The sequence below is a fragment of the Diceros bicornis genome, chromosome 39 (assembly GCF_020826845.1).
Source record: "Diceros bicornis minor isolate mBicDic1 chromosome 39, mDicBic1.mat.cur, whole genome shotgun sequence".
Taxonomy (NCBI): Eukaryota; Metazoa; Chordata; class Mammalia; order Perissodactyla; family Rhinocerotidae; genus Diceros; species Diceros bicornis.
Genome location: NC_080778.1, coordinates 12346755 through 12359070, shown reverse-complemented (window position 1 = coordinate 12359070; position 12316 = coordinate 12346755). Strand labels below are relative to the sequence as shown.

General features: G+C 37.8%; 1 protein-coding gene across 9 annotated transcripts in view; it reads left to right on the top strand.

The window, feature by feature from the left end:
* Positions 1 to 12316, top strand: part of ARID1B (AT-rich interaction domain 1B) — a 417978-nt gene that overhangs the window by 311644 nt on the left and 94018 nt on the right. The gene's annotated exons all lie outside the window — the stretch shown is intronic.

The following is a 12316-nucleotide window of genomic DNA, read 5'->3' as shown; positions in this document are numbered from 1 at the left end:
TTTCTTATAGATGACACAGTGCTATGTATCTCGACTTGCCGGTGGAGGGCAGGTAAGCTATGTGACATCCAAACACACAGATGCTTCCCCCACCCCAAGGGCATTTTTCTGTACCCAAAAGACCTCTGGATTGTATACTTGTGCTCTAAAGCTATTGAAAAGGATGTATTTTTATGAGAACGCTGAATATAAAAAGCAGATTTTTACTATGGGGGTTTATGTATTTCAGTGCATCTCAGGTGTTCCTAAGGGAGACCTCCTGAGACCCTGAAGATTCCCAAAGATGGAAGTGGCTCCTGCTTTCAATCAAATCACATCTTTGGTCATATTATCTATTTGCTATTCATGTCTTCACACCTAAAGTTAACTAAAGTTGATAAGCTTTCCCTAAAGTTTTTTTCTTGTATTTATTGACTATTTTTTTTTCTGCAAAGAAACACAGTTTTTATTCACTTCACCAGTTATTGGGGGAGTAAAGAACATCTGAACTGAAGGGAGCCGGGGAGAGAGTGGTCAGCCAGGGTGAGCCACCTTGCTCAGGCCTGTGAGCAGCTGTAGGGCAGGACTGCAAGAAACTACACCTTCCCCACGCCTTCCAGGTCACTTGGGAATGATCTGGACTCGGAACGTTATATTTTGAAGCTGAGAGCCTCCTGTATGTAAATGTTTTAGGACTCTGGTTTTTCCTTAATCAAAGCTTTTAGTGACCTGAATCGTGAAGTCTAGAAATCTGTTCTGCCTTGTAACCCCTGACGTGTCTTGTCGCACACTGCAGGAGCCTTTTTAGTTTCTTGCCACAAGTTCTCTGTAAAAAAGTGTCTACCCAAAAGGCCTTGAATGAGTTTCAGGTAGTCAGACTATTAGACTGACTTCCATGTGAAAGACATTAGGGAACTTTAGTGTATTTAATCACAAAAGAGGGTGACTGGAAAAATTCTGGTTTGAATCCAGTGGGCTAGATGATATAATGGTGTATTATAACAAGTTGGTCTTCGTGATAAAAACAAACAAACAAAACCCCAAAACATTTGTAGTCCAACCCCAGTGAGGACGTAATTCTTACGTACAATGCACCATATTTGCTTTTGTTTTTCACTTGTCAACCGTTGCAGGTCCTCTATCCGGCACTCCAGCCGTGAGGTTAATAAAGAGACTCAAAACCCCCAGACTACAGGAGGGGGATAGTTGAAATGTGTAATCCAGCAGGTGGCTGACTGTCTAGAATGAAGATATGTGGCTCTTGTAAGGGTTCTGTCACGTTCAGGGCATCTTGGGGTTTCCTCATCCCTCCATGGCTCAGAAGTACACAAGTCAGATCCGCCTCTGCAGTACTGATTTGTCTACATTTTTAGGACCCAATGGCACAGCAACAGTTTGCATTACCTTGGGTAAGGATTTAGGAAAATCTACCCCTGTTTTGAATGAACGTTTGAGCCGTAGGACATGGAAGGGCTGATCTTCCAAGGCTCAGGCTCACTCTTGAAGGTTGGGGGACCAGGTTGCTGTGGTTCTTTGTTCCCATTGACGGGTACAGGTCGGGGAGAGCGTTACTTTCTGCTTTGTACTGTTCTAATTTGAGGTATGGTTAGCTCACGATAAAGAATTGGGTTGACAGCCTGTTCACAGCTGCCTCTGCTACCCTCCGTACCCCAATACAGCACCTTCTGCTGAGAATGAGATCCTGTTTCAAACACACCCGGTGATAAGAAGTACTGTGAGTCCACATTCAAGCACTTCAGATAAACTATTACCTCCAACCGCTGTGCTGGAACCTGAGCAGATTCTGTATTTTAAATGTCTGCTTTGGAGCATATTAAAATTTCCTTTCTTGAAGCAAATGAAATAGAAGACACTGACAGGAAGATGCTATCCTCAAAATAATTTATGGGTTTTTTAACTCATCTAAATAAATTTTCTAACTCATGCTAAGACTAGGACATTCAATGAATTTATGGATTATTGAAAACTGATTCTTCGCCCACACCATTGCCATTAGGCATTATGCAGGTATTTAAAGTTCGCTAAAGAAAATGACCAGTGAAATCCTTGCTGCTTGAAGCGTGGAGCTATATTCTCTTACCACACTCTGGTTTGGGTATTAAGATAAAATGTTCAAAGATTTCCACAGATAAGGAGTCCATCATGCAATGCACCAATGCTATCTCTTAACAAAATCATATTTGTCCTTTTTCATCATGGAAGAAAAGATCCTAACCAGTACTTCATGATTCAGAAATTAAAGGAATAACTTCTACTATGAATATAGCCCATAGTAAGAAGTAAATTATATTGCTCTTACCAGCAGGATTGGCAGAATATAAGAAGTATATCCTCCAGAAGATCTGTAAAGTCAGACTGTGGCAGCTAAAACCCATATGCTGCTTTGAAGATTTAAGAGAGAGCTGCTGTCCATAACATGAAGATAGTATGAGAATATATTAGAGTAAAGCAACCCAGTGTCTTAGTTTTGGATGTGGGAGAATTGAATAATAGTCAGAGGGATGTACAAGAAGAAAGTTGATCTTGGTCATGATGTATTGGTAATTGGTAGCAGTAATTTCTACAACGTTGTGTTTTTTTTTTTTACTGACTAAAGTTAGTGACACTACCAAGAATTCTTGAAGACTAGAATAATAATTCAATTGCTAATTGCTAAAAAACTGTGAAATATGTATTGATTTTGTAGCAGCATTCTAGGGAAAGAACTTGATCATAGTAGAGTTGGCAGCAAAGTAGCTGGAAGTATTCCTCGTTTCTTCTCAAAATTCGACAGCAACCACAGCTAGCAATGTAATTCATAGTAGAAGTTATTCCTTTAATTTCTGAATCATGAAGTACTGGTTAGGATCTTTTCTTCCACGATGAAAAAGGACAAATATGATTTTGTTAAGAGAATTCACATGAATTCACAGACTCTACTTTTTCTAACAATAAGCCTGTTTTATTACCCTTGTTAATTTCAAGGAATTTATGAGTAGGACCCAAGTGTTTGTCACTAAATGCCTCATGATCCCCATGTACCCCAAGGATCCTTATTGAGGAAGATTAGCCAACAAAATTGTCCAGGTTTCTATGGTTTAACATGTCATTTCATGTTACTTTTAAGAAGCCAAACCTCTTAAATTACTAATTGAAAAATATCATCTAGGACATTGCCTTGTACATAGTAAGTACTCAGTAGTTTTTACTTCATTTTTTATATTCAAGTAAAACCATCTCCAATTTATATGAGAACTTGTAAGGCAAAAAAATATGCATTCCAGCTGTTGCTTTCTCTTTATCCACTTTTGCCCAAAGTCAGCTAATGTAGTGAAGTTGGTGGGGGAGAGTGGGTTCTTGGCAGTAAAACTGACGTCAAGTGTTAGTGTCTGTCATTCAAACTCTAGATTGCCATGTTGGTTAATTATATCTATATCACTATTCCATCTTGGATAACTAAATCTATCCTAGGTTAGTTGATTTTTTAGCTGCAACAGTATAAAGTGAAGAAATGCTTTTTTCTCTGACCACTGCAACTTTTGAAAAATGGAATTTCTGGGTATTTCTTTGCCTATTAGTGTTATACAAAGATAGCACAGTATTACTTAAAAGGGATGAATGATTTGTTTGCCAGAGGCTGTTGTTCAGAGTCAGTGTTTTTATTGTTATTGAGTTCCTGTAGTTGTATGCTATAGTAATTTAGAAAGGAGTTAACTCAGGGAAGTTTTAGCCTCAATAAAGGATTAATGCGGCAATTCTATTCATCTCCTGTTTATTCTCTGCTACCCCAACACAACAGTGGTAGAGTAGATCTTACATCATTGCATCTGATCAGTAGTTTTGATTTGTTTGTTTGTTTGGGTCTGGCCAGAGAAAGTTGGACAATGAAACTGCAAGTAATCACTTATCTAAGAATTTACCTGCTAAATGCACTTGCATTTAGGTCTTAGAACTGCACTTGCAGTAAGTGCATCCTGCAGTAGATCTGATCTGAAAAGGACATAAACCCAATTCCATTACTGACATTCATTTACGTAGGCCTTTTTATTAGATGGGGGGAGGGTTTCAGGTTCATGTCATTGCTGTTGTTAATAAATACCATTTGGTGTTTATTGACTTTTTGAGCAAGTGTCCCTGAATGTTACTTTACTGATATTGTCATTTAGAGTAGGGGTCAGCAAACTCGACCACCTTTGAGCCAAATCTAGCTTACGGCCTGTCTTTGTAAATAAAAGTTTATTTATGCTATTTTGTTTATGTATTGTCTACGGCTGCTTTTGCACTACGGCAGCTGAGTTGAATAGTTGTGACAGGGAACATATGGCCTGCAAAGCCTAAAAGATTTACTGTCTGGCAATTTACAGAAAAGGTTTGACTATATCTGATCTAGAATAATAAAACTACATGATTACTAATAACTTATAAAGGTTTAATTAAGTGTTAGTCTGGGCTTGGTTTCTGGAGTAATCAGGAGTTTGTTTATTCAACAAGTATTTAGTGAGTGCTTACTGTGTGTCTGGTTTGGGGGACATAGCGGGGAACGAAACAGACCACTCTCTGTACTTGTGGAACTTACATTCTCATGAGATAAACAGTGAACAGAAGAGTAAAATAAAAACCATGAGGAGTGTTAAGACCGTGTTGCCTGTGAGAAACATAGAACTTAGCACTTGTTAGTACTGACTGCCCCGCCATCTTGCTGTGCGAAGTATACTCAGCTGTAATCGTGTCTCGGTCCATTCACTAAGTCATACATTACTGGATGTATGCTAACTTACCAAATATGTATATATTAGCCTGTTTTCTTCCAATTGTATTCTATACTAAAATTCCAGTGTTTCGTTACAAAAAAATGTCTAATTTGATGATTATCTTGATCCAGTTCTTAAAAGTTATTTTTAATTAGAAAAATGTCCCTCAAACCTTATCCTAGTGTAAAAATTCTAAAGAAAATAATGGCAAACAAAATCCAACGGTACGTTAAGAAAATAACGCATCGTGACTAAGTGAGATTTACTCCAGGAATGCAAGATTGGTTCATATTAACAACTCCATTGATATCATATACCATATAAATAAATTTAAGGAAACATATCATGTTCTTTAATAAAATTCAGTACCCAATCATGATAAAAACACTCAAGGAAATAGCAAGGAAGGGATACTTCCTCAGCATTGTGGAATTTTTATGCCTTAGCTTTAAAGCCAGTACCTTATGTAGTGGGGAATCAGTAGAGACAATTCCACTAAGAGATGGAGAAGGCAAGGATGACCACTATCTCTACTACTGTTCAACAGTGTTCTACAGATGTCGGCCAGTGCAGTTAGACAAGCGAACTCAAAGGCATAAGAATGGGCATAGAAGAAATAAAACTCTCCATTTACAGATGATGTAATAGTAAACCTGGAAACCCCCAGAATCAATGATAAATTAACTCAGACTGTAAAAGAATTCAGTTCAGTAGCAGGATATAAAATCAACATACAAAAAGCAATATCCTTCTTCTACACAAACGATAAACAGTTAAAAGACATAGTGGTAGAGCAAATCCCATTTGCAATAACAGCAAAAAAGATTAAATGCTTAGGAATTAAACATCAAATGTGTAAAAATTCTATGTACCTGAAAGAAACTGAAGAAGACTAGAACAAATGAAGGATATTTCTGGGCCGGCCCCGTGGCTTAGCGGTTAAGTGTGCCCACTCCGCTACTGGCGGCCTGGGTTCGGACCCCAGGCGCGCAACGACGCACCACTTCTCCGGCCATGCTGAGGCCAGGTCCCACGTACAGCAACTAGAAGGATGTGCAACTATGACATACAACTATCCACTGGGGCTTTGGGGGAACAAAAAAAGGAGGAGGATTGGCAATAGATGTTAGCTCAGAACCGGTCTTCCTCAGCAAAAAGAGGAGGATTAGCACGGATGTTAGCTCAGGGCTGATCTTCCTCACGAAAAAAAAAACTAGATATTTCCTATTCTTGAATAGGATGAACTCAACAGCTGTCAGTTCTCCTTGAGTTAATTTATATCAATGTAATCCCAGTAAAAATACCAAAAATCCATTTTATATAGTTAGACAAGTTGATACTAAAGTTCATATAGAAAAAACAAACATACTAGAAGACTCTGAAAAAGAAAAACAGGGTGAGGTGTTGGGGGCTAGCATTAAACATACTAGATATTAAAACATGCTGAAAGAGTAGATCTTAAAAGTTCTCATCACAAAAGATAAAATTAGATCCCTCTCTCATACCACACACAAAAATAAACTCCCAGTAGATTAAGGTGAAACCATGCATGTACTTGAAGAAGACGGGAGTGAATTCCTCTTGAACCTTGGTGCAGAGAAAAGCTTTCTGGCTAGGACTCAAGATCTAGTGGCAATAAAAATAAAGATTGATAAATTTGACTACTTTTTAAAAAATCCCATTACAAAATATACCGTAAACAGAATCTAAAGACAACTGACAAACGAGGAGAAAATATTCACAACTTATACTACAAAGGGCTAACATCCCTAATATATAAAGAATTTTTAAACATTTCAGGACAAAAGACTAAAATCCCAGATAGCAAAAATGGGGGAAAGACATGAACAAACAGTTCACCAGAAGAGATATAAACATAGCCCTCAAACATGAAAAAGTGGTCAAACTCACTCAAAATTAGAGGAACGCAAGTTCAAAAATCTCAGATACCATCTCTAATATATAAGACTGGCTGGCAAGCATTTCTGAATGACAACATATTCTGTTAGTGAGGTTATGTAGAGCCAGGCCCTTCAAACATTGCTGGTGAGAATGTAAATTGGTTCAGAGCTTCATGGAAGGAAATTTGGAAATGCATAACCTTTTGAGCCACCAATGCCGCTTCAAGGAATTTACACTAAACATAGACATCAAACAGTGTAGAAATACGTATGCAAAAGATTGGAAACAATGTAAGATGTCCATACATAGGAGAGTGGTGGAATAAACTATGGAACACTCACACAAAGGAGTACTATTACCTATTTTAAAAATGAGGAAAATGTTATAAATTGATAGGAAGTACTTTCCAGGACATGCTGTTAAGTGAAAAAAGCAAAACCCAAAAGATAATCTAGGACATCCTACCCTTCATGTAAGGAAGAAGATAGTAAAAAGGAATATACAGGTATCTTCTCATTTATACAAAAAAAATATATATAGGGAAGATAAACCAAAAACTAAAGAGATTGGTTATTTATAGAGGGTGGTGGGGAATGGGGTGGAAAGAAGGAAAAATGGGAATAGGGTAGCAGGGATGAGGAGGGAGTGACTCTTCTGCGTATGTCTTTTTGTATAACTGACTTTTCGATCCATAGAAGTATTTCACATACCCCCCAAATATCAAAACAGTTAAGACCAATCAGGATGTGGAGGAAACTCAAATGGAATACATCCCTAACAAATGGCTGTGTTTCTCCACGAGGATATAGCTTAGTAATTCTGAAGTTACTTTGTGTATATAATAGAATTGAGTGAATAAGTAAGTTGCTTTAAATAATGAGAATTGGGTGTCTTACCGTTGGAGAAGGAAGTTGTAAATAAGGAAAAGGAGAGGGCTAAAATGTACCCTCTAGTTTTGGATTGGAATTAGAGGTAGTTGCATAAACTCACGTACACACACACAAAAATATGAAAATATAGATATGTGTATATTTCCTACCTCTGTTCACTGAGAGGGTTTAGAAGTAATCACACCCCAGGAATAATGAGCAGACCTAGTGCCTAGATCTTAGTCTCTGAAGACCTTTTTGTAATAAAAGGACCAGGGCTCCTAGAAGTGGTTGATTATGGGGCTGAGGCAGGACAAATACAAGGTGATCCTAGAGTATCTTATGGTTCCAAAAAATAAGGATTTGAAAGAGCTTCTAATGGCCAAATTTGAGCAACAAAATAATGTCAGTGTTGGATTTTTAACCCATAGAATAAAATGAATATCCATGAGTGTATTCGTTTTCTGTTCTTGTAACAAATTACCACAAATTTAGCAGCTTAAAACAACACACGTTTATTATCTCACAGTTTTCACGGCCAGGAGTCCAGGCACAGCTTAGCTGGGTCCTCTGCTTGAGGTCTCTCAAGGCTGCAGTCAAAAGTGTTGGATGGTCCACATTCTCATCTGGAGGCTCAACTAGGGAAGAATCTGCTTCCAGTCTCCTTCAGATTGATGGAAGCAGTGAGGCCCTCAGGTTCTGGAGGCTGCCTGAGCCGCACCATAGAATCTTACTTCTTCAAGGCCATCAGGAGTGTCTGTCAGCTCAGAGAAGTCCTAAGTCCTCTTTTCAAGTCAGGCCTACACAGGATCATCTCCCTTTTGATTATTTCAAAGTCAACGGATTAGGGACTTTAATTACATCTGCAAAATCCCTTTAACTTTGCCATGAAACGTAATTTTAGGAGTGATCTTCCATCCTTTTGTTATATTCTTTGGTTAGAAGCCAAGTCGCAGGTTCTGCCCTCAGTCAAGAGGTGGGAATTACACAGGGTGTGACTCATTGGAGGTCATCCTTTAGTGTGTCTGCCACAGTGAGTCCATATGGATAGAAATAGTCCAATAAATACATAAACAGATGTATCTATTGAACTAAGAAGAGATAGCAGAACTATCTCTTCTTCCCCACAATAGATTTCCGTTAGGAAATGTGGAAGGAAAGAGAGAAATAAAGACTCATCATTGGCAAACACCACTGTAATGTTGCAGATAAGATTCTCTAATGGATGCTAAAATTAATGGGTGCAGGTTTAAGGATAAACAGGATTTGCATAGTGTCAAATATTTCCCCTAAGATACTTATCAACTAAAAGGGGCAAAATAGTAACTTTATTTTGGAGGAACTCCGTAGGCACCAACTTTACCAAGTAATCAAGGTCAACATCACCAGAAACGAAACATCAATATCGTGAACCCCTTGATAGGATGAACTGAGAAGCGCATGACATTTTTGTGGTACACTTCCCAAAACGCATAACCTCATCTAAACCATAAAAAAAGAGCAAACTAAACCAAACTGAGGAACGTTCTACAAAGCAACTGATCAGTATTCTTCAAAAGCGTCAAGGTCATAAATATAAGGAAAAACTGAGGGTCTTTTATAGGCTGGAGGAGACTAAGGAGAAATAACAACTAAATGCAACGTGTGATCCTAGACCAGAAAAAAGACAGTAAGTGGAAAAAATGGTGAAATTCAAATAAGATCTTAAGTTAATGATACTGTACCATGTTAAATTCCGGTTGATAATTATATTATGATTATGTGAACATTAGGGAAAGTGGGCTAAGGGATATAAGGGAGCGCCTTGTACTAGTTTTATAACTTTTCCCTAAGTCTAAAATTAATTAAAAATAAAAGTTTTTCATAAAAAATCGTAGTGCTTGGGCTGAGAGTTTTAAGTCAGCAAAAGTAGAAATTCACATGACTTATTGATGCTTCATTTTTGGCTTGTTGCACCAAAATTCACACAATTTTTTGTACCCAGTCATTGGAGAATAAGTACATAGGTGTCAAGTGGTGGAATTTATTCCAGCTCACAGCATAGTTTTTTCCAGTTGTAATTTTTTTCCATCGTGCTTATGTCATTATAGACATAGATGAAGGAAAACATGGGGCTTTCTTTAAAAACTCAATTTTAATGTTAAAGCCTACTCATAAAGTTGGTTTGTTCATTGTGCGTGGCAACATTCTCTTAAAATAATTACCAAACTTTGTTTAAAAGGTTTTTCTTATGACAAACGTACGTCATATAAAAATCTATGGGTTTGAAGGTGTTTACTTAATTCGGTTGGTTCAAAGGCTCTGAATTGACTTCTTTATATGGACCAAGGACACAAATGAGTCTTCTGTATTATATTTCTCAAACATATTTTCTGATTCATCATCTGCCATGACTATGCCCATACCTGTGCTTATGGAGATGAAGTTATTTCTTAGTAACTATGAAACTGTTAATGGAAAGATGGGAATAAAAGCAAATGGAGAATTTAAAACAGTTTGGGAAAATCTGTCTTTACCATGAAAACGCTCTTGTTTGTTTCTTTAAACGATGGATTTACTAAATGAATTTTCTTGTTGCTTAAGAGAGATCTGTTTTAGAATTGCAGTCGACAGCCAGTAGCGCTGCTTGGCTGTGGAAGTATTTTGTGAATTCATGAGATGAGTTTCCTACCGCCTTTTTTATTTTTACTTGAAATATAGTATATAAGAGCAGTGCCTTGGGCGTGCATAGTGTAAGTAGTGGTGTCCTGTATTAACGTAGATTCGCTGTTTGTTTTTGCTGTCACGAGTCGATGAATCCAGCCTGTCATGCAGAAGCAATCACTATAATGTAAGCACTTACTGTCTTAGTGCAGCCGATTCCCCAGTGACATTTTAAAAAGTCAGGATTTGGTTGCAGAGTGCTTTAAATTTGTAAATGGACTGCAGATTGGGGCCTTAGGGTATTTCATAGGAGCACATGACCCTGAGTGGACACACAGCAACTTTATATATCTGCAGCCAAGTTGATGACCAGCGTTTACCCTTGAAGTTGTTTTCATCCAGAATGTTGTGTTTTTTACTGTACATTTAATTATTTGGTGCTAATACTAATTCGTTACAAATGTCTAAGAGTAAATGAATGGTTAAACAAAGCCTGTACTGTTTGTCTTAAGTCTTTTGTCCCACTGGTTGTGGCTCTAACTTAAGGGCAACTCCTACTGGTTTCACAGCACAACATTTCTCAGTGGCTATAAATTCCGGTTGTTTTGTTTGTTTGTTTGCTTGCTTGAGGAAGATTTGCCCTAAGCTAACATCTGTGCCAATTTTCCTCTATTTTGTATGTTGGTCACGCCCACAGCATGGCCACCAACGACTGGTGAAGGTCTGTGCCGGGGAAATGAACCCAGGCCTCCAAAGCGGAGCCCACTGAACTTAACCACTAGGCCATGGGGCTGGCCCCTATAAATTCAGTTTTTTATCTGAAATGAGAGTGGCTGTTGAACCCAGGAACACTCAGAAATACATTTTCATTAAGTTTTACATTCTTTTCTAACAGTAAGAAGCCTAAACTCCCAAAAACAATTTGAGAATTTTTTATAGTTATATTTGAACAACTATTTATACCTATTATCCAAATGGATATAAAATCACCTTCCTGCCTCCCTGGCTGTCACAGATACAACCGTTGTTAGAATGAGTAAGGAGTGACAGTCCGGACTTTGGGGACTATGCTCTTCCTGGTCTGTTCTCGGCTGCCTGGCCTAACAGAGATGCCATCGAGTGGGAACACCAGAGGGTTGTTGTTCAGTGTAAAACCCCAGGCTCTGCATCATGACCTTCCCTGGCTTGAATTGATGGTCAGTACATTAACTTCCTTCTCTATTCAGTTGTGGTTCTTTTTAGCAATATTCAAAACTATGGAAGAGTAGGTCCCATGGTGTCAACGCAGTTAGCTTGATCTAGCATGATCACAGACTGCCACACCAGAGGGCTATGCAGGGAGAGAGAGAGATATATGCATGCATGTATGTATATTTCTATCTTTGTAATTTATTTTAGCAAAGGGGGAGGTTAGGAGATAAAATAGCATGGTCCTCATGCCATGAGAGCTAATGCCTTGAGGGCTTTGCTAAGTTCAACTGCCTTTTTTATTCTATAATATTTTTAGTCTTAGACATGCATCTAAACTTCTGAGCCAGAAAGTGAGTTGAGATCGTCAGGTACCTCTGAAGATTCTTAAATTTCAAAATCCTATCTCCTGCCTTCACATAATTCCTTGTCTCTCTTTAGTAAAATAATAAGTATTTTTTCCTTTAATTTATATTCTCAGATTAAGGGCCATTAAATAACAAAGAGTTATTAAATATTTGTTATGCTAATGGAGGGATTAAAGGAGTAAGACTTGATTCCTGTCTCAAGGAGCTTACATCATAGTTTGAAAAGGCAAACTGAGCATGAGCACACATTAAATAAATGGAAATCAAATAGATGCTAAGCTGATGCTATTGCTTTATTAGCAGTTAAGATCAAGAGAGATGCAAAATATTTACTTCTTTAGTGATAATATACACTACGTTTTATAGCAGTATGTTGTATGTTTTTTAATGGAGGTCTTCTCCTAAGTTTATGTTCAATTTCTGATTAATTATAAAGAATTTTTTAGAAATGAATTGCTATTACTACATTGAATAAATATTACCAATGAAAAATCGTTGGCCACTCTGCATGCCTGCCCACTTGGAGACTAGTTTAAACTCAGAGGATGAGTTTGGTTCATCAGTCTTGGATTTTATTAAATGCATTGAAGAAGTGTGTGGCAGGAGATTTCAGCTG